This window comes from Puma concolor, chromosome C2 (genome assembly GCF_028749965.1).
Source record: "Puma concolor isolate L17-30 chromosome C2, mPumCon1.1.hap2, whole genome shotgun sequence".
Lineage (NCBI taxonomy): Eukaryota > Metazoa > Chordata > Mammalia > Carnivora > Felidae > Puma > Puma concolor.
In genome coordinates, this window is record NC_141675.1 from 49,381,367 (window position 1) to 49,403,728 (window position 22,362).

Consider the following 22,362-nt stretch of genomic DNA (forward strand, 5'->3'; position numbering starts at 1 on the left):
CTTTTTCCTGCACAGCCACATTCTCTAGGATTCCATTTATATGAAATATCCAGAATAGGCAAAATCATAGAGATGAAAATTAGATTAGTCATTGACAGAGAATGGAAGAAAAAGGAATGGGAAGTGACTGCTAATAGGTATGAAGTACTTTTGATAAAAAAATTCTTCAATTAGACTGTGGTAATGGTTACACAATCTTGTGAATAGGCTAAAAACCATGAATCATATACTTTAAATTGCAAATTTTATATGTAAGTTATATCTAAATTAAAATCTGGTAAAAATATTTCATAATTTAAAATTTAAAGGTTACTGTTACGAGAATTTATTGATAGTAAGGGTAGAAAGAGAAAATAATTTATGAAGCTATTGCAATAGTGCACATAAATTATTAAAATCAATTTAAGATAAAAATGTAGTAAGAAAAATTATATAATACCCAGTTTGGGGTGGGGTTTCCATTAAGAAATAACCTCTTTTATTGTGAAATGTTGATTATGAAATAGTAAGTAAGAATAGTTTGGGAGTATGTCACAAAAGTCTTAAACTATAAATGTTTGACCCGAGAGAACCAATTAAATAGGTTGTATACTATATGATGACATACCATACAGTCATTAGATTGCTTAAAGTATAGTTAAGGACATGGGAAAATATTCATAGTGTAATGCCAAATAAAACAAAATGAAATGCTATGAAGATCATATATTTAATAATACACATTTTTAAAAGCTATCTATAATTACCAGTAATAATTAGATGGAAAGGTAACCAAACATTTTTTATTTGGTGGAGGTATTTAATTATTTGTATTTTTGCTTACAGAAAATGTGACTTTTATATTCAGAAAAATATCATAAGGATAATCATTAAAGAATAAGCCCATGGATAGAGAATGGTACAATGATGAGTGAAGGATAATGATACATTTATTTGTAAAGAATTTTATGAACTGCCTTTATAAACATTATCTTATTTTGATCTCTCATTAATCTTATATGATAGGTCAGCTGTCAGCACACAGCACAGAGCCTGTCACAGGGCTCAAACCCATGAACTGTGAGATCATGACTTGAGCCGAAGTTGGACACTTAAACGACTGAGGCACCCAGGTTCTCCTCAGTTTAGAAATGTTTAAATGACTTACTCATGCTTATCCCACTAGTTAAGAAAAAATCCAAGACTCAAAATTATGTATTCTAATTTTATGTCCAGTGTTGCTACACTACAGGTAATACACACGCACTTACAAAATAAATCATCCAGTTACAGAGGATAGAAATAACAAATCTTTCACTTCACAGTACCATTCCTCCTCCAAATTGCAATGTACGGATAAGTTGCCTATGTGGATTAAATTCACTTTTAGAAATTAATTATCTTTTTTCATCACCTACATGAAGAACCTCAATCTGTCAAAACATAACTCACTTTGTGAAATACCAGTTGCTCACCTAAGACTATAAATAGCCTAAATAATAAAACTGAATTACTTTTCTACTTCTTCCTCCAGACTGCATACAGGAAATGTCTATGATAGCATCATGAATAATTAGCATCATGATAGCATCATGAAAAGTAGCATTATGAATAATTCTCAAGTGTCTGGAAGACTAGAATACTTTTATATTGCTTTCAACCTTTTTCTCTGTAGAACTTCTCTTACTCTTTAAAGTTACGCATTTGTGAATGAAAAGGTACTTTATATTAACATCATTCCATGCTCTTACCACTATCATTGAATAAGAAAATTTGACATTAAAGAATATTAAGTTAGAAAATAAGTTCCATTTTGAAACCTTTCCACTCATGTAATCATAATAATAGAACTGGTTGACCTAATTTTCTGTGAATCTTTTTCCCATCTTGACTTTATTTGCCCCTCTCAGAAATGCCTTAGTAGATGTATTATTTAGAATATATTCAATAAGTGAGTTTTTGAGGAATAGCTAACATTAGTGCATAGAGGGACAAAAAACTCAGTAAGCTGGAAAAAATGAAGAGATCAAACAAAATTTTGTTATCTCTTTTCTTTGTAATGAGTAACCTGTTAACATAAGAAGATTGTCTTAATGAATAAATTCAACTCTTGTTGAAATTGAATGTTTTTCTTTTTAAACTCTTATTGTTTGATAGTACTAAAAGAAGCTTGTTGGGGCGCCTGGGTGGCGCAGTCGGTTAAGCGTCCGACTTCAGCCAGGTCACGATCTCGCGGTCCGTGAGTTCGAGCCCCGCGTCGGGCTCTGGGCTGATGGCTCGGAGCCTGGAGCCTGTTTCCGATTCTGTGTCTCCCTCTCTCTCTGCCCCTCCCCCGTTCATGCTCTGTCTCTCTCTGTCCCAAAAATAAATAAACATTGAAAAAAAAAAATTAAAAAAAAAAAATAAAAGAAGCTTGTTGTAAAAAGTAAAACATTACAGTACAGAGATTTTAAATAGCAAAGCTAATTATCTCACCTCCCTCCATTACATTATCAGATAAATAAAACCTGAAGGACCTTGTCACTAGCAGAACTATGCACGTGCGTGCACGCGCACACACACACACACACACAAAATGTTAGGAAGATCTCAGAGCTGGAGGAAAATGTTTAACAGATAGCAATTGTGTACTCACAGAAATGAAGAGACCTATAATGTTTAATATGTGTGTAAAAATGAAATACTCTTCATTATTAAATTTCTTTTTTTTTTTTTTTTTTGAGAGAGCACAAACATGGGAGGGACGGCGGGGGGGGGGGGGAGAGGGAGAGAGGGAGAGAGAGAGAGAGAGAGAGAGAGAGAGAGAATCTTAAGCAGACCCCACAGCTCAGTGTAAAGCCCATTGAGGGGCTCCATCTCACAAACTTCATGAACCTGAGCCAAAATCAAGAGTTGGCCACTTAACTGACTGAGCCAGGTGCCCCCTTATTTAGTTTCTTAAAAATTAAATCGTTCATTAGACTTCATCAAATTAAAAGCTTTTGTACATCAAAAGATAGTATCAAGAAAGTAAAAAGATAACCCCTGCAATGGGAGATAATATATCTGATTAGGGTCTAATATCTAGAATATATAAAGATCACTTAGAGCTCAATAATAAAAAGACAAATAACCCAACTTGAATACAGGGAAAGAATTTGAACAGACATTTTCCCAAAGAAGATACATGCATATGGAAAGATATGTTCAACATCATTAATCATTGGGAAAATACAAATCAAAACCACAATGAGATACTATTTAATATACATTAGGTTGACAAAAGAAAGAAAGAAAGAAGAAAGAAAGAGAACAAGTATTAATGAGGGTATGGAGAAATTGGAACCATCATACATTACTGCCGGAGATGTAAAATGGTGTAGCCACTGTAGAGAAGTCCAGCATTTCCTCAAAAAGTTAAATAGAATTTACCACATGACCCAGAAATTACAGTCCTCTGTATATACCCAAAATAACTGAAAACATGTTCACAAAAAAAATTGTTTGTAGATGTACATAGTAGCATTATTCATAATATCCAAAAAGTAAAAACAATACAAATGTCCATCAACTGAAAAATAGATAAACAAAATGTGGTATATCCATTCAGTGAAATATTAAGCTATAAAAAGGAATGAATTCTAGGAAGAACCTAAGTGTCCATCAAAATATAATAGATGAACAAAGTATAAGACTATTCATACAATAGAATTTTACTTAAAAAGAATGAACTTGATACATGCTACAACATTGATGAACTTTGGAAACATTATGGAAGTGCAAGAAACTAGACACAAAAGGTATTTTTTTAATTTCTATGTATTTATTACTAGTATACAGAAAAACTATCAATCTTGTATACAATCAATTGGTATACAGCAGTGTATTTAGTCTTCTTTATCATTCTATAAGTTAGTTTTACTAGAATCCCTCAGATTTATATCATGTAATTTGCAAAACAAGATAATGCCATTTAATCTTTTCAAATATTTATATTGGTTATTTTATTTCCCTACCTATTGCACTCATCAGCAGCTCTAAAACATGTGATGTTCAAACATAGTATTTATTTTAAAATTTTTTTTATTTGAGAGAGAAAGAACATGAGTGGGGGAGAGGGATGGAGAGAGAGAGAGAATCTCAAGCAAGCTCCATGTAGGCTCCATGTACCGGGTGGAGCCCAAAGAGGGGCCTGTTCCCAGGATCCTGGGACTGTGTTCTGAGCCAAAATCAAAGGGCGGACACTTAACCTATTGAGGCATGCTGCAGGTGCCTGGATAGCTCAATTGGGTAAGCAACCAACTCTTGATTTCTGCTCAGGTTCTTGAGGTATCAATATAGAACCTGCTTAGCATTCTCTCTCTCCTCTCTCTCTGCCCCTCCCTGCTTGCACTTGCTCACTCTTGCACACACGTGTTCTCTCTCTCTCAAAATAAATAAATAAACATAAACAAAACTGTAAAAATGATGTCTTACGAATTTCCTTGTTTTATTAAACCAACCGAAGTAGTAGCATTTGAGAAATGAATTCTTTCCCCAAACAATTGTTAATCATTAAAATTACCTAAAAAAAAAATTCTCTTTAAGTTGCTTCTTTTCTTGAATTAAGGTGTGTCAAAGATTCTTTTAAAGAAAACTTACATCTCTTTTATTTATTCAGTATACAAAACAATTGGACTCTGAGGTAAGGATAATGTAGTTTGAGAGATCAGGTTTCAGGGGAAAAAACCCCAATATTTTTCATGAGCTACCAAATCATATATCTAAAGGCAGACTTTTTCCCCCGGAAATTAACTTTTTTCTTTCTAAATTAAATACATCTTTCTTTCCAAATTAAATGCATCTTTTATTTAATAAAATACTTTTTTTAAAAATAAGAAATTAGTATGCTGTTTTACATTTATTAACATTTATTTATTAAACTTTTCCATTAAAGAGATTGTATTTCCATCATTTAAGGAAGAAATGTCATTTAATTTTACTACATGGAGAGAATGGGAGATAACAGTTAATTAAGTTGCATAAAAATCCGATTTTCATTACATCAAGCTCCAGCAGCAAGGTTTCTGACAGGAAGTCATGAAGTCATTATGTCATGGTGTTCATTATTATCCTACAAGAAAACCATTTCTTTCAGACTGAGGGGAGCCCAATATACATAAAACAGAAGATACAAAACTCAGCCAATATTAGTATAAAATTTAAGCTGAATTTGTAATGTACTGGAACCCTGTGCTTATATTGCAATAAAGTACAAGATGACTTTTTAATTATGCTAGGTACCTTTTTCCGGTAACTTTTATGACTCAATGTGAAACTCAAAGTTAAATGTGTCTCATATTAAAATGGTAGCAGAGATAGGGAAAGATCAATATTATACTCTAAAGAAGCTGTTATGTGATTATCTGCTTTACTGGTCTGAGCAACAGTTAATTCCCAGGTGCAAATAGTATCATGAAATACAATATTCCTCTTAGAGAGTGTTTAACTTGTATTACTACACTCTTAATACAATCGTTGACTCAAACCAAATTCAGTGAGGTACAGAGACTATGGAGTTACAAATGGCAGGAAACCACCAAATGTCTGTATGCTTGGTAGAAATCATTCCCATCTATTCAGAAGAAGCCTTCAGTTGCCATGTTTCTACTATATTACCTTTCCACAAAACAAAATAAAATAGTATGGATTTTGATATGTCAGCTACTGAGAAAAAAATAATGGAAGGCTAAGTCAGACCTATCTGACTACAGGCAATGAAATCAATATATTACAAGGCTAGCAAAGGCAAATTTTTTTCTAGCTTCTAAGAATATTCATGTATCTAGAGGCATGTAGAAAGGGAAAGATTGACCCATTACTTATTCCTCCAAAGCTATTGATCCTTAATAATAATGCTTCTTTAAAATCAACATTGATAGGCACATTAAAGCTAAAATGCTTGAAAAGAGTTTGCCAAAGTCAAACAATCCCCTTCCCACACATGAAATTCATAGGTTCAGTTAGGTGTCAACTGGAAAGCCAGGACTAGAAGTTCAGTTTCTGGGGACCACCTGAAGGAGGGTGTTCTGATCAAAACTATCTGAACCTCCAGCAGCACAATTCTGAAACCTCTGAGAATGTGCTTCATCAATGTGGAAATAGCTGGGAAAAAAGAGCTTCAAATAATTACCATAATCCATTGGAAACTCAAGGCTTAATTTCATAGATTGGCCGATGTGTGTGACTCAAGGGCAAGTCAGGATGTAAAGACCTAGGGCCAAAGCACCTATTAAGAGGCTAAAATTATCAGCTATATATCTTTTGCATACTATTTAATTATTTCCTCATTAATCAATAAGCATTTGTTGGAAGCATGCCTTTTATATGGTAAATAGTTATTTGGAATACAAAAGAAATATAAACATCTCTCCCCCAGAGATTTATGATCATCCTGGATATAGAACAGTAATTTTTCAGATTAGCGGTATAATAAATGAATTATATCTTCATGTATCTACAATTATGTTTGATTTGAGAAGCGTTTCTGGAAAGGTGGAGTCAGGTACTACAGGTAGAAGCAATTAATGAAAGTTCATTTAATTTGATAGTTCAGATTCAACAAGTGTTTATCCCACCATCTTAATAACTTCCAAGCAATTTTGGTGTAGAAGTGATGTATAAATCACTCAGACCAACCCATCTATCTATTGCAATAATGCCCTCAGTCTTACTTGATTTGACTTTCTGATGCTCTATCCCATTATTGCTCACATATGTCCTCTCTCTCCGTTCCATCTCCACAAAATCCTCTCTATTCTTTTCTTTAGGATAATTAAAAATAATTTCTTAGTCTGAAGATAAACTGAGCTATATGAAGAATGTAATAGATGAAATGTGATGCAAGCTGGACGGGACAATAGAAATGTCAAGAAAAACATTTTTTTTTTTTAATTGTGGATAAAGTTCAGAGTTAACCTACTGGCCAAAGGTAATGATTATTATGCCATTAGTAATCAGTTATATCACCTTAATTTCTAAGAGACAGAAAATATCTCTTCCTTAGACTATGTTTAATATTATCGTTATAAGACTGAAGCTGACTTGGGGTGCCTGGATGGCTCAGTTGGTTAAGCCTCCAACTTTGGCTCAGGTCATGATCTCACGGTTCGTGAGTTCAAGCCCTGCATCCGGCTCTGTGCTGACAGCTCGGAGCATGGAACCTGTTTCGGATTCTGTGTCTCCCTCACTCTCTCTGCCCCTTCCCTACTCTGTTTATCTCTCTCAAAAATAAATAAACATTAAAAGAAAAACAACAAATCTTCTGGGTGTTGTTAAAATGCAGATTCTGATTCAGTAGGTCTCTTGTGAGGTCTGAGATTCAGTACTTTTAGGATACTCCCAAGTGCCTCGCACTTTGACTAGCAAGGTTATTACAGTATTTACTGCGTGTTGTTTGCACAAGTTTTATCCAATAGACTATTGTACCTGGAGTGCTGTCGATGCTCACAAATGCTTATTGAATGAATGAATGTCTAGAATTCACCCTGACAAAAAGTTCACCATCCAGGCAGGACTCTCAGGTTTTCTCAACCTTCAAGGCTTCTAAAACTCTTGAGAAATTTCTTCTTGTGAGAAAAGATCATGACCCTGATCCAGTACCATGGTGCTTCTTCACTAACCAATCTACCGCAGGAGACTTGCTTTCAGACAGTAGAGTACAATTCCAGCACTTAACCTGAGAGGTTAATACCTGTGGAACTTTTTAAAAGGACAGAACTTCTGAGATTGGTATTTGAAGTTAGACTTTTTATTCATTTTCTATGCTGTGTAAAAGTTGCCACAAACTCAGTGGCTTAGAACAACATCCATTTATTAGTTTCACAGTTCTGAAGTCCAGGCATGATGTGGCTAGGCTTTCTGCTCATGGCTTAAAAATTGATATCAAGATCAGTTGGGCTGATTTGCCCTCCGGAAGCTCTGAGGAAGAATCCGCTTCTAAGTTCATTCAGGTTGTTTGCAGAATTTCATTCTTTGTGATTGTAGGACTGGGGGCACTGTATCCCTGTGGACTGTCAGCTGGGGACCACTCTCCTCTCCTGGAGATCACCTGCACTCCTTGCTCCTTGCTACATGGCCCCCTCCATTTTCAAGCCAGTGATGGTGCATAGACTCCTTCCTGTGCTTCAGATCTCTGGCCTCCTCCATTTCTGACCTCTTGACTCAAATTTTAGGAGCTAGTGTGATTAGATGAGACCCGTCCAGACAATCTGACATGAGCTGATTTGGGACTTTACATCTGCAAAATCACTTCCAACAACACCTAGATTAGTGTTGCCTGATAACCAGGAGGAGCACGTATACCAGGGGATGAGAATTTGGGGGCCATCTGAGAAATCTGCTTACCACAGCTTCCAAATTAAAGACTGGGGAAATATGTTTACCTCTCTTCCTTAGATCCCATGGAAATAAAAATAAAGGTGTACCACTGACATTGAATTGATAGCAACACTGACAATTGAAAGGGGTGAAATTATTGCACTGATTATTTTGACGAGGTTCCGGAGATCACATTGAAAGGCTGAAGACTGAATTGAGAAAACAGGCTACTCTCAGAGCACACAGGATTCCTGCAGCTGAGGGGAAAGCCCATCATCTCTAAGTCAACATGTTTAAATAAATTTTTTTAATTTTATTAATTTATTTTGAGAGAGAGAGAGAGAAAGCAAGAGAGAGAGAGAGAGCCCTGCCAGAGGGTCAGAGAGAGAGGGAAAGAGAGAATCCCAAGCAGGCTTCAGTGTCAGCGCAGAGCCCAATGCAGGGCTCAAGGTCACCAACCATGAAATTGTGACCTGAGCCAAAACCAGGAGTCAGAAGTTTAACCAACTGAGCCACCCAGGTGCCCCTCTAAGTCAACATTTTTAGAGAGAGATTGGCTAGGGGGTATGTACTGTGTGTGGAATAGCCAGGCTGAGGGGTCCTTCCTCATATGCATACCCATACCATGATACAGTTTTACTGATATAAAGAATACATGTTAGTATATATTTTGGTTTAACCAAGAGAATAATGCAAAGAGAAAAGATCAAAAATGTGTATCTTTGGGCAAGGAGAATGGAGGTGTGGTATTAACAGGAAATCACGTTTCATTTAAATCCTTTAAAATAATTTTTGTGCTTATATGCCAGTTTTATTATAAAAATGAATGTGTTATTTTTTCTGTCATTATGGTCTGATTTCTAAGATTCTTTACATAGTTTGGATACTAATCCTTCAATTTTATGTGTTATATATTTTTTACTGTGTGGGATCTTGTCTTCCAAATTATGATGACTTTTCACATGGATAAGGGCTTAATTTTAGTGTAATCTAGTTAACTAGTGTAATAATTGCTTTTATGGTTAGTGCTTTTGAGTAAAATTAAAATATCAGGATTTGTTCACTCCCAAACAATAGGAAACTCAAATTGCCATAAACAAAAAAAGGAAAGCATTGTCTCATATAATTGTAGAGTATTTCAATAATGATATCTTCTGGTAGAGTCTGAATCAGGGACAAATGACCATCAGGATTCATCTCTCTACTCTGACTCATAAGGATTAGTTGTGCCATTCTCCATTCCCATGTTCTAGGTGGTAGGCATTGGCAGCTTTAGACTCATCCTGATCATCATAAAATAACTGCAGCACCCAACTTCACACTCATACTATCAAATCTGCAAGAAATAGATAAAGTCTCTTTCTCAGAAGCCCAAATGTTAGTTCTGTGTTTTATCAGTTCTCATTTCCATACATGCCCATCTGGAACCAATAACTATGGCCAAGAAGATGGTGCGAGCTGACCAGTTTTAGACTCATCTGGGGCAACTTCTGTTTCTGAAAATGGAGTCAACCACTAAAAAGCACTTGGACTGAGAGTAGGAAAATGAGGGTAAGGTTACCAAAAAAACAATACTCCTTTGGGGTCAGGTGGTCAAAAAAACCAGTAAATGTCCAGATAATAATCACTTTTAATTTCACATGCAACGCTGAAACATGATTACTACTGCATTTAAGAGTAGAGATTTGATGGGTAAGGGGCTTAAGGAATCTACTCCTGAAATCATTGTGGCACCATGTGCTAACTAACTTGGATATAAATTATAAAAAAATAAATAAATTATAGGGAGTAAAGGAAAAAAAAAGATTTGGTGTCCAATACTGGCCTTTCCATTCCTTGTGATAATAATTTACTCTAAGTTATAATTGCTTCATATTTACCATGTAAATAACACTTTTAAGGTGATTATGAATCAAATAGAAATTATATGTTAAGTGCTCACCATATGCTTGGTAAGTATAGTAGCATAATTGTTATTAACACTTGAGTGTTAATTGAAAGCTATGTGCTGCCTTTCTTCAGGGTATTTACATGTGAACCTTCCTCTCTGATTATGGTACTAAAAGCATAGTCCTCTGTTAATTAGACATCAGACATCTCCCATCAGGAGGAGATGAAGCTGGTGTGTAGGGCTCATGTCTGCCCGAGTGAGATCCCACCCTGTGTGACCTGCTTCTAGGCTGATGAAGAGAAGCAGCATAGGTGATCCTTCTTAACAGACCTACTATTCTGTTTTCAATCTATTAACTTCAAATTCTTCCCTTTTTTTCTGAAAGAAAAGTGAATTTAGGCAATTTCATTAATTTTCAGTGATTCATCAATAAATCATCTAACAGAGTAAAAATTATGTTAGATGTTAGCACTTAGCTAAAATAGGGACTCAACAAACATGAATCTCTCCCTGCCCCTTCCCCTACACCAACTGTGGGGCCTTTCTAGCCCTTCACGTTTCTTTCATCTTCTTCCTATATCAACATTCACCAGCAAAAGCACACGCCCTTTCAAGGAAACAACCATTCGTAGGATTTCTCTAGGAAAATATATTCCCAAGAAAAGCCATCAGCCAAAGAATAGTTAAGGGAGGGGGCATAGCACTTCCCATTTACTGTAAGAACATTGCAAGATGGCAGGGAGCCACATTTTAAATTTATTCTCTTTGGGCTTATTTGTGGCCAATTTTGAACTCTTGCTTATTTTTAGGGAAGCCCCACTTACAACACCCAGACTGGGAAAGATTTTCAGGGCAATTAAGAAACAGATGTATTTTAACATAAGTGTTTGAAGCTTTTAAAATAGCCTATTATTTGCTTATCTTTAAGAAAGTCCATCACAAAACAAAATCCTACTCTAAGTGTTCCATGAGAATATATCCTACTATTATCACTAGTGGCCAGTAGGAGAAGTTGGTATTTATCATAATCCACACACTAGAATATTTTATTTTTAAACCTTAAATATTTTTTATGTTTTTTATTTATTTTTCAGAGAGAGACAGAGCATGCGTGATGGGAGGGCAGAGAGAAAGGGAGACACAGAATCCGAAGCAGGCTCTAGGCTCTGAGCTGTCAGCACAGAGCCCAATGCGGGGCTTGTATCCATGAACTGCGAGATCATAACATGAGCCAAAGTCAGATGCTTAACCAACTGAGCCACCCAGGTGCCCCTAGAATATTTTATTTAAAAAAGTCAGTTTCAAAGTACATTTTTACTAGTGCCATGGATGTGCCCAACACTATGCTAAGAGTGTAAGGATAACCAAAGAAATGATCGCATATAAAAACATAAATCATTACAGGCATGGAAGAAAATTAGCTAATCATATGTCAAAAAAATGAAAAATACTAACAATCCAGTGAAGACTGGCTGAACTATTCAAAATCACAATAAGTCCTTTTTTTCTCCTTGCTCCATATATTCCTAAGAGGGGCTTGAAATTCATGTAGCATAGGATTTCAAAATCAAATTCTTACATGTTGGACCTATTGTATCTAAAAATGTAGTCAATCTCTATTCACCCAGAATAACTCGAGCCAATGATTCATATGATTGAAGTTACCAAAAAAATCCATCAAATTTAAAACATTTGAATAATTCAGATGAAAGTAAATTATTCACTTTAAATTACATGATTAATTAATCTAATTATTTAATTATAAAATCTTGAGTTGGTTGTTTCTTATTTCACATGCCACCTTGTTCTTGAAGGCATCAGTGCCCAGAAGGCTGGGGATGGTTCTCAGCCAGAAGGAAGGAAAGAGATGCTGGTGGGAAGGAGCCCAAGACATTCCTCCTCTGAGAAGGAGGCCAAACCAGAAGAATATTTCAGAAAATTGATATAATAGAGCCTTGAACCACTCCAGGTGGTTCTGTACAGCTGTGGAAAGCTTTGTACACTTTCTAACAACTTCTCCAGGAAAAGGTACAACTGCTTCTACTTTGGTAACATTTGTCTCTCTGTTAAGGAGACTCAGTGGCCATTTGATGACACATGATTCACTGGTGAACTTTACAGAAATAGTCTAAAAGGGAAAAGTTGGCCTTTCAGTCAATCAGCAACCAATGAATTAGTTGGAGTGAGATGGTTCAGAGATTTAGTCACTGCTGGGTTCAACCTGGTTTCCAGTGATGGATGGGGGTGGAGATCCAGGCAGTGAGGAAACAGGAAAATGTAAGATGAGAAAGATGTAACTATATAGGTCAGTGGGGGCAGGACAACTGTAGCATCTTGTTTCCTTGGTTAACTACTATTTAAATTCATAATTTAACCCCCAGGAGGGGGTCCCAGTAGAAGGTCCTTGCCCACTGAAACAGGACCCTTTCTGAACGATGAAAGGAGATTCTTCCAATAGGAATGTGATGGTATATTTTGGAGATGATCAAAGAAGGAGATAGACTGTACTATGAAAATAATAAATGTCAATGTTGTTTAGCACCCATTACCTCACAATTTATGAGTCAATGTTTGTGCAGACTTCTGAGTTCATAAGGTAAGAGTAAATAGAAATAATTACCATTAAATACCAAGTTTTTCAGTCCTCACCCCAAAGGCTGTATTTACAGAAGCAGTCTTAAACACCTCTCTGAAGAGCCATTAGCCAAACTGATGAAAGAGGAAGATCCTTTCTGAGAGCACTATAATTCAGCAATCACAGCAACATCTTGGTGTTGGAAAGAACATAGAGCAGCACTGGATTAAGACATACTGAACCATAAGTTCATAGTTCCTTCTTTCCCATCAAAGATACGAAGAATTGATCTTTTTAAAGCCACAGCTTCTTTGTTGATAAAAATGGGAATAATAATAGCAGTTTTTCAAGGTTGGTATGAAGACTAAGAAGAACATGTGTAAAATTCCCATCAAAATGCTAGCATTGGGGCGCCTGGATGGCTCAGTCGGTTAAGAGTCCGACTTCAGCTCAGGTCATGATCTCACAGTTCATGGGTTCGAGCCCCACGTCAGGCTCTGTGCTGACAGCTCAGAGCCTAGAGCCTGTTTCAGATTCTGTGTCTCCCTCTCTCTCTGCCCCTTCCCTGTTTACACTCTGTCCCTGTCTCAAAAATAAATAAACATTAAAAAAATTTTTTTAAATGCTAGCATATATTAAAGTTAAAGTGAATCGTAGCTATTCACAATGGTGGTCAGAGCTAACCAATAAAAAGCCTTATATGCTAACTACTTTGTGTACTTTCTTCTACCTTTTCTTTTAAATCCATTGACTCTATGCTAGTATTTAACTTTTTGCCTCATACTTATTTTTACCTCTCTGACCATCTGAAGATTAATTGTGCCCCACTCTCTGCTTGACTTTTTCATCCCAGCTTTACTCCTCAGTGTTCTATACTATATCTCCCCTTGACTCCATGATCTGCATCTAATGGGCAAGTTCCATCCAGTCCCTACATCTACTTTAGAAGTGGGTAGTCGGGGAATATCTGTGAAGACTTTATGGGTGAACTAGGATATGAGTTACACCTTGAGAACAGGCAAAATTGAAACTGAAGAGGACTGTATGTTTTCTTTTCAATATTCCATATAGACCACCAAGTTATGTTTTGCATTTGCCATTAAAATTGCATCTTTTCTTACTTCAGCATTTTGGTGTAGCATTTCAGTATTCCAAGAATGGATGACATCATTGTCAGGGACAAAAGAGTTGGCTTAATTTTTGTCGATAACAAGCTGGGTTGATTATTTCCTGATGATACGATAGTACCTTAATTCAGAGATTCCTGTGCTGGTGGGATCATGAGTCCAGTTGTCTTCAAATTGTGATTTGTGAAGGCCTGGAGTACTAAAAAGATATTACATGGCTCTTCCTGGGGAATCTAGAAGGGGAGAGCAAATCAAGATGCAGGCTGCTTGGCTCCAACCCAAGCATTCCACTTTTATTGCTCCATATCGGATTCTAGATAAGATTTTATTTAGAAAACAAAAAATAATTACACAACTTGAAAAAGAAAAACTTTGGAGACTCTCTATTTCATATATGAGAAAGCACAATCTAGTCTGTTAGCATGCCAATATTATACTATTTATTTTTAAACCATTTATGCATTTGGCTCAGTGAATACTTATTGAACATCTACTCAGTGTGTGGTGTGCTGCTCAGGTCTGAGGACAATGCAAAAAGCAAAACAAAACAAAACAAATAGTCCTGCCCTTGAACAAGAAATAGCCCAGCGTAGCAGTGATTGCTGGCTGTCTACTCAAAATCCCTCCTTCCCTTCTTCCTTACCATGTAAAGGCAAGCATCGATGTGCCCAATGAAAAAGTGACACTTCCCAGTCACCCCTGTAGCTAGGGGTAGACAATAAAAAGTAAGGTAAGGTATTGGGTGAGACTTCCAGGAAAGCGCTATAGAAGGAAACTAAACAGAGTAAATCCATCTTTTATCCATTGCTTTCTCTTCCTTCCTACTGTCTGATAGGGAGACATAATTGCTGGAGTTCTCCTGGACATGCGGCAACCTAGGGATGGAAACCATGTGCTGTGGAAGTTTAGAAAAATAGAAGGGTCCTAGAAACATGATGACTTTGAAGTTGACACACCAGCACAGGACTGCCCATTTATTGATTTCCTTTGTATAAATAAAAATAAGCCTCCAACTTGTTTAAGTCACTGTTATTATTTTTTAATATTAAACAAAACCTAATCCTAATGGACAAGAAGACAAGTAAAGAGGCAAATTCAGAAGGATGATAAATTATGATAGCGATAGAATTTTTTAGAGAACCATGAAGTTTAAATGTAACCCAAGCACTGGGGTTTGGGAAAGGTTTCTTAGAGAAGTGATATCTAAACAGAATCCTGTAAACTGAGTTGAAGTCAGCCAAACAAAGAGTATGGGAAACAGGGATATGGAGCAGTGAGTGCAAAAACCTGGGGGGATGGGGAGTAGGGAGAGGATCCAATGCCTTCTGGGAATTTAAAGTATTTCAGTAAAGATAGTAGGAAGAGGGCATAGGTGGGGGAGTGGTAAGGCATGAGAAGGGGTCATAAAGTGTCTTGCCTGACTAAAAAGGGAGGCCACTAAAGGATTTTAAGCAGGGAGTAATATGATAATATTTGGATTTTAGGCATATCATTCTAAATTGAAGTGATGGAAAACCAATTAGGAGGCTGTTTTAATAATACTGTCAAATTAGAGCCAAAAAAAAGGTTAAGAAAAGGGAAATTTAAAGAATGTGGTTATTGATCAAATTGGATGAAGCAGTTGAATCCATAAGAAAGAAGGAAGAATCAAGGTTAATGTCTGGGTTCCTAGGTTGGTAATTTCATTCACTGATATAAGGAAACCAGGAAGAGGAGCAGGCTTGCTCTCTTCAAAGGTCACCAAAAGATGACCTAGATCTGCACATGAACACTTGTACATGCCAGTCATAAAAGGTAAGCTTTCTGAGTCTGCTAGCTTATTCTTTGCATGATTTAGCTGTCTTATTTCCTTTTGTTTCATCTTGTGCTATCTACCCACTGACCTCCTTCATATGAAATATAGCATAATGGATGATTTTCTAGGTCTAACTATGTTTCATCCTTTAACATGAAACACCGGTACAAATTTGTCTAATGTGAAAGACATAGGATACAACTGAAGAAACCAAGTTTCAATAATGTTCTGCTCTTTCCTGTCACTAACCTTTTTTTTCTTCTTCTAGTTGGATATCAAAAACCCAAAGGGGCACCTGGGTGGCTCAGTTGGTTAAGCGTCCAACTCTTGATTTCAGCCTAGGTTACGATCTCACACATTTGTGAGTTCGACCCCCACATCAGGGTCCATGCTGCAGTGTGGAGCCCGCTTGGGATTCTGTCTCTCTCTCTCTCTCTGCCCCTCCCTACTCTCTCTCTCTCTCTGTTTCTCTTTCTCTCAGAATAAACTAAAAAAAAAAAAAAAAACCCGAATAAGACTTTGTATAGCAGGAACACATTAGCCTAATTGTCCAAATCTCATATCAGATTTATTGTGCTCCACTATTTACACACTTTCTCTGCAAAATATATATTCTTTCATATCCAAGAGTGGATGTTAGGGAAACTTAGTTTAACCCTAGTCATTGTAGCGAGATCAGATTCAAGAAGGAACTTCTAATGGAGTCTGTATTGCCAGGGTAAAACAATACAAGATGACTTTGGGTGAATGCAGAATGAATAATGACAATCACTAACAGTAGTTATATCCAAACAACCAATATATCTACAGTTCTAGAACCTAAGGAAAGCAGGTAATCAAGCAGTAAGTAAAGAAGAATCTTAATATAGTTTTGCTTTATTAATTTCTTCAACAGTTTTGTGTTAAGCACTTACTATGTTCTCATGAAGCTGATAATCTAACAATTGAGACAGACCAACACATGAGTAAATATGTAATTACAAATTAGAACAAGTGCTCTGAAAGAAATGTCAAATATAATTAAATAGTACAACTGAGGAGTCTGAAGATTGAGGAGGGACAGTCAAGGTTCAGCCATAGATAACAGAATCTGTGTTAGGTAGCCTTAAATGCAAAAGTATTCATTGCAGAGTATTAAATGGCTTTCAGAATGAGTGGTTCAGCTTTAGTCCCTAGAATGAGCTGCCATAAATGGTCCCCAAAGCCATACCACAGATGGACCATGAAAGGAGCTACTACTTCTGCCAGAATCAGAGAGCTGATAATTCTTACTGCTGACCCCAGAACCACATCCCCTAGGCTAAGCTCTGCTTCATAAAAATGGTCGCCTCAAACCCTGCTTTTCTCTCCAGTTAACTCAGTTCTGGATTCAAGCCTTGCATGAGATCTTCTGTTTGGTAAACATAAATCGCATTCAGAACTCAGACAGCAAAGCAGTATGAGTAAAGCAGTCAGGATGCTATACCAGAAGAGATTGGAAGAGGTAATGAGCAAGAGAACCACAAAATCTGCTGCAAGTGAGGCTTGAGGGAAAAGTGTTGGCCAGGTGAAGAGTGGGAAGGAAAGAATCACCGAGGGAGATCAGCTTGCATGTGGGCCCTGAGGTAGGAAGTAGTTGGTCCATCTAGACCTTAAAAGAAGACCAGTGAGTCTGGAGGTCAGTGAATGAGGGGCTCAGTGTTGGGAGGAAGTCATGGAAGCTGGCCCAGGCGAGGTCATGCAGGACATCATACAACATGTTAATTTAAAATTTTAAATTTTAACAACTTTAAATTCTCTTCTAAGTAGCATTGGAAGTTATTTAAGGGTGTTAAGGTAAGGATTACTATGATCATATAAATATTTTTAAAGATAACCCTGGCTGCTGTGTGTAGAATGGGTTTTAGAGGGTCCAGATAGAAGATGGGGAGGCCTGTTGGGAGGCGTCTGCTGTGAGTGGGGATGGGAGATGGAAAGAAGTGAAATGATCCAAAGCATCACCTGGAGGGAGAGAATCACAGGGCTTGGAGGAAATAAGGGAGGGAGGAGGCAGTGTACTAGGACTTACTATGAATAAGAACTAATTACAGTTGATCCCTGAACACCACCGGTTTGAACTGCACAGGTCCACTTACACACAGTTTTTGTTTCTTGGGTTTTTTTTCCCCAGTAAGTACAGCATGGTTATGTAAATGTACTTTCTCCCTCTTATGATTTTCATAATAACATTTTCTTTTCTAACTTACTTTATTGTGAGAATATAGTATATAATACACGTAGCATACAAAATATGTGTTAATGAACTGTTTATGATATCAGTAAGGCTTCTAGTCAACAGTAGACTATTAGCGTTATGTTTTGGGAAAGTCAAAAGTTACCCATGGATTTTCCACTGTGCAGGGGGAGGGGGAGGTCAACCCTCCTAACCCCACCCCAACATTTAAAGGTTAACTGTACTGCTATATAATACAGACGCATTCTCCTCCCTGCAAAACGGTCATTCTTACAGCAGTATTGTTAGAGAAACATGAAAGTATAAACACAACTCCTTCATTACGAGGTTAACTTCCCAGTGTGTGCAGTTTATCAGGTGGTATTGACTCTGTGTGGTCTTGTTTCTTTAGTTCACCCATTGTCATTCTTTTTTGATGTGCTGTCTTTACTATAAACAAAAATTAATTACTGTGTTCTACCTACTACCTTTTACACTCAGAAGAACAACTCCAGGCCTCCAGTTTTAACATGTTACATAGGTTCAAAATGGAAGGAAACCGCTATTGAAAGAAAGAATGAAAGCAGGGACGGAGGGTAAATGTGAAAGATGGATGAAAGTCTGCAGGCCAAAGAGAAAATAGCAAGCAATAGAGAAGAAATTGGACAGAAGCAAAGAAGAAGGATAACATAAAGTGTTAAAAAGGTAGGGATCGGTTTTGAAGAAAAACCCCTAACAAAGCAGTGTTTAAATCAGTATATTTCTTGCTCCAATGCATGGTATTTCTATCCAAGACCCTGTTTGTGCATTTTTAACCTACATAAAACATTTCCTATGCTTGCACACCTCTGAGAGGGGGTGGTATGGATGATTTCGTGCAATGTGAGCAAAGAAATGGGGAGCTAGATAGCATACCACCAGGTGTCATCTCTAAGGTAAAGAAGGAGAGGAGATTAATATTGAAATGCAGAGGGGCGCCTGGGTGGCTCAGTCAGTAAAGCCTTGGACTTCAGCTGAGGTCATGATCTCATGGGTTGGAGCCCCACATCAGGGTCTGTGCTGACAGCTCAGAGCCTGCAGCCTGCTTCAGATTCTGTGTCTCCCCCTCTCACTACCCCTCCCCCGCTCACACTCTGTGTCTGTCTCTCTCTGAAAAATAAACATTAAAATTTTTTTTTAAATATTCAAATGCAGAAAATGCAGAAAAGAGATGAAAAAGCTGGAGCAGTACAAAAGAGGTAATGGAATACGGGGAAAAGAAAAACCAGTCTAAGTTCCAAATTTATCTCTTATAGCTTTTCATTTTCTTTTTTTAAAATCCTACAATCTAGCTTCTCTCCATTCTAAAACTATTGTAGATTTTGGTCTCGATATGAAGGCCTTTTCCATAATTACTTTCTTTCTGTTCCACTTTAAAATTATGTTACTTAGACATATCCCTTTTTCTCTAAATTTACATATTTTGTAGTGTTAAAAATTGTAAAAGTAATAGATAGTATTTGTTTAAAAAAATCAAATAATACAAAGATGAAATGAAAAAAATCACTCCAAATTCCACAGTTCAGGTAAAAAAAAACCCTCTAAATGATTAGCTGAACCTGTTTCTGGACAGTTTTCTTTTCATGGATATACAGTCAAGAGTTTTAAGTAAATGCACTGTACATACTGTTTTTCTAGTCTTTTTTTTTATTAAACAATGTCAGTACAAGATTTGTCTAACTGATCTCAATGATAGTATAGATTTCATTTACTTCTCTCTCTTTTTTAACTTGAACTATAATTAATATACAATGTTATGTTAGTTTCGGGTGTACAGTATAGCAATTCAACAATTCTGTACATTACTCAGGGCACATCACACGTGTCCTCTTAATCCCCTTTATCGACCTCACCCATTTCATTTACAGTACTATACTTACTTCTTTTGCTTCACTTGACAAACATGCAGTTGTTTCTACTTTTATATTAAACATAAAGAAGGAAATTGGAATTCTTTGGTTGAAGATATCAGAACACCGATGTGAACACTGACAGAGCACACCAAAGTAAAACCACACATCATCGTCCTCATTTATGAGTGTTGACATACTTGCAGGATTATTTTCTTGGTTTAATTAATATAGCAGTTGGATCGCTAGACTAAAAAATATATGTTTTACATTTGATAAACATTTTAAACACTGTTAGAAAAGTTGCTCAAATATGTATTTCAAGTAAGAATGTCCCCACGTTTCCAAAATAATGAGTTTTGTTATGTGCTTCTCTTCAAAATACTCATTGATAGTTTCATTTCTTTGATTACTGATAAAGTGGAATATCCTTCCAAATATTCATTGGTCATTTATGCTTTTCCTTTCTGAAATGCCTTTCATCTCCTTTGCCTGTTTTCCTATCATGGTATGTATGTTTTTAAATTTGTTTTAAAAAAGTTTTTTTAATGTTTTATTGGTTTTGTTTTTTTTGTTTTTTTTTTGTTTTTGAGAGAGAAGAGAGAGACAGAGCATGAGCAGGGGAGGAGCAGAGAGAGAGGGAGACACAGAATAGGAAGCAGACTCCAGGCTCTGAGCTGTCAGCACAGAGCCTGATGTGGGACTGGAATCCATGATCCGTGAGATTATGACCTGAGCTGAAGTCGGATGCTTACCAACTGAGCCACCCAGGCACCCCTAAATTTATTTATTTATTTATTTATTTTTAAATTTTTTTTTTTCAACGTTTATTTATTTTTGGGACAGAGAGAGACAGAGCATGAACGGGGGAGGGGCAGAGAGAGAGGGAGACACAGAATCGGAAACAGGCTCCAGGCTCCGAGCCATCAGCCCAGAGCCTGACGCGGGGCTCGAACTCCCGGACCGCGAGATCGTGACCTGGCTGAAGTCGGACGCTTAACCGACTGCGCCACCCAGGCGCCCCTTTTTTTAATGTATTTATTAATATTAGAGAAATTAGCTCTTCATCTATTATACATGTTGCAAGTATTTTTCCTGGTTCCTGAGGTTATTTTGAAACTCATTTACTATATTTCTGCAGGTCACAAGTTCTCTCTTATTTTGTTAAGATCTATTCATCCTTGCTTTTATGTTTTTCTTCTTTCTCTCTCTCTCCCTCTCTCTCTCTCTCTCTCTCTCTCTGTTTCTCTATCTCTCTGTCTCTCTCTCTCTCTTCTCTTGTGCATGTGTACAATATGCTTGAAAATTTAGAAGGAACTTCCTCAACATTATAAAAATTTTGATTTATGCATTATCTAATAATTTAATTTTCTATAAACATTTAATCAGCCTACAGCTTGTTGGGGATGTTTCATTTCTTCAATGGGCTCCTCAATTATTTCACCACCTTTTTTGCATAACTAATCCTGCACCCCTCCACCTGACATCAGATGTCATATTTATCACACTAAACGCTCACACTGATGTGCTTACTCATGGTTTCTCTGGTCCTTTCCATTAATGTCAGTTTGTTCCTACAGCATACAGTTATTTTTATAACTGCTATTTTATAATATATTTTTTCTATTTGAAAGCATATATCTCCTTACTCTCTCTTTCATCAGAATTTCTTAAACATTTTCCAGAATTTATACTGATTTAAATTTATAAAATTTAAAATCATTTTCTATTAAATTACAAAAAATCCAATTGGTGTTTTAAATGGAATTATATACATTTATAAATGCTTTCCAGGAGAATTTACATTTTAAAAATATTTAGCGTTAACTATAGGACTAAGAACTGTCTTTTTATTTAAGTCTTCCTTATGGTGCTTGGTAGTTTCAGAGTTTTCCTCAAAGTAAAGTTCTATATATTTCTTTCTAAGTTTATTATTATCTAGATAATTTAATATTTTGTTTTTAATATTGTAGCTTATGTCCTTTATTTTCTAATTAATTACTGCTTATAAAGAAAAGTATATTTTTGTATGTTAATTTTGTTATTGGCCACTTTTATAAACTCTTAATGTACTTCATATTTTTTTTAGTATTCTCTGGAAAATTCCACATTATTATATTATCTACAAAAATTATAATTTCACCTATTTATTTTCAATATCAAAATATTGTGTTTCATTCTATTGTCTAGTGGCAATGGCTAACATGACAATGACGCTCTTGATCTTAATGGAACTTTTCTAGTACATAAATTCAAAACTGATCATGATGAAAAGTCTTTCAGGACATGTTAATAGTGCACTGAAAAAAAAGGTTTTTTGTTGGTTTATCCATTACAGTTAAACAAGTTTCTTTTATACAGTGTCTTAAGGCTTTTATTGTGCTTTTTACATTTTATAAACCTGTAATAAAGACATTTTAATGGAGAAATTCCTAAGTTTATTTGACTATATTTCCCAGAATTAGTCTGTTTGATACACAGTTAAGTTCAACACAGACTTTTAGTGTTATGTATAAAATATATACCATGAATGTGTGTATGTACGTGTGTGTGTGTGTGTGTGTGTGGTACAACCCAC

General features: G+C 36.2%; 2 long non-coding RNA genes across 5 annotated transcripts in view; both read left to right on the forward strand.

The window, feature by feature from the left end:
• Window positions 1-15,193, forward strand: part of LOC147577242 (uncharacterized) — a 387,792-nt gene extending 372,599 nt beyond the window's left edge. For all 4 annotated transcript variants that reach the window (XR_015240064.1, XR_015240066.1, XR_015240065.1 and 1 more), the window contains 2 exons: window positions 6,768-6,928; window positions 12,022-15,193. This is a non-coding gene — a long non-coding RNA (uncharacterized LOC147577242). The remainder of the gene's footprint in view (window positions 1-6,767; window positions 6,929-12,021) is intronic.
• A 1,006-nt stretch (window positions 15,194-16,199) lies between these two features.
• The window catches only part of LOC147577243 (uncharacterized), a 46,785-nt gene continuing 40,622 nt past the window's right edge, over window positions 16,200-22,362 (forward strand). Inside the window, exon 1 of the long non-coding RNA XR_015240068.1 lies at window positions 16,200-18,600. This is a non-coding gene — a long non-coding RNA (uncharacterized LOC147577243). The remainder of the gene's footprint in view (window positions 18,601-22,362) is intronic.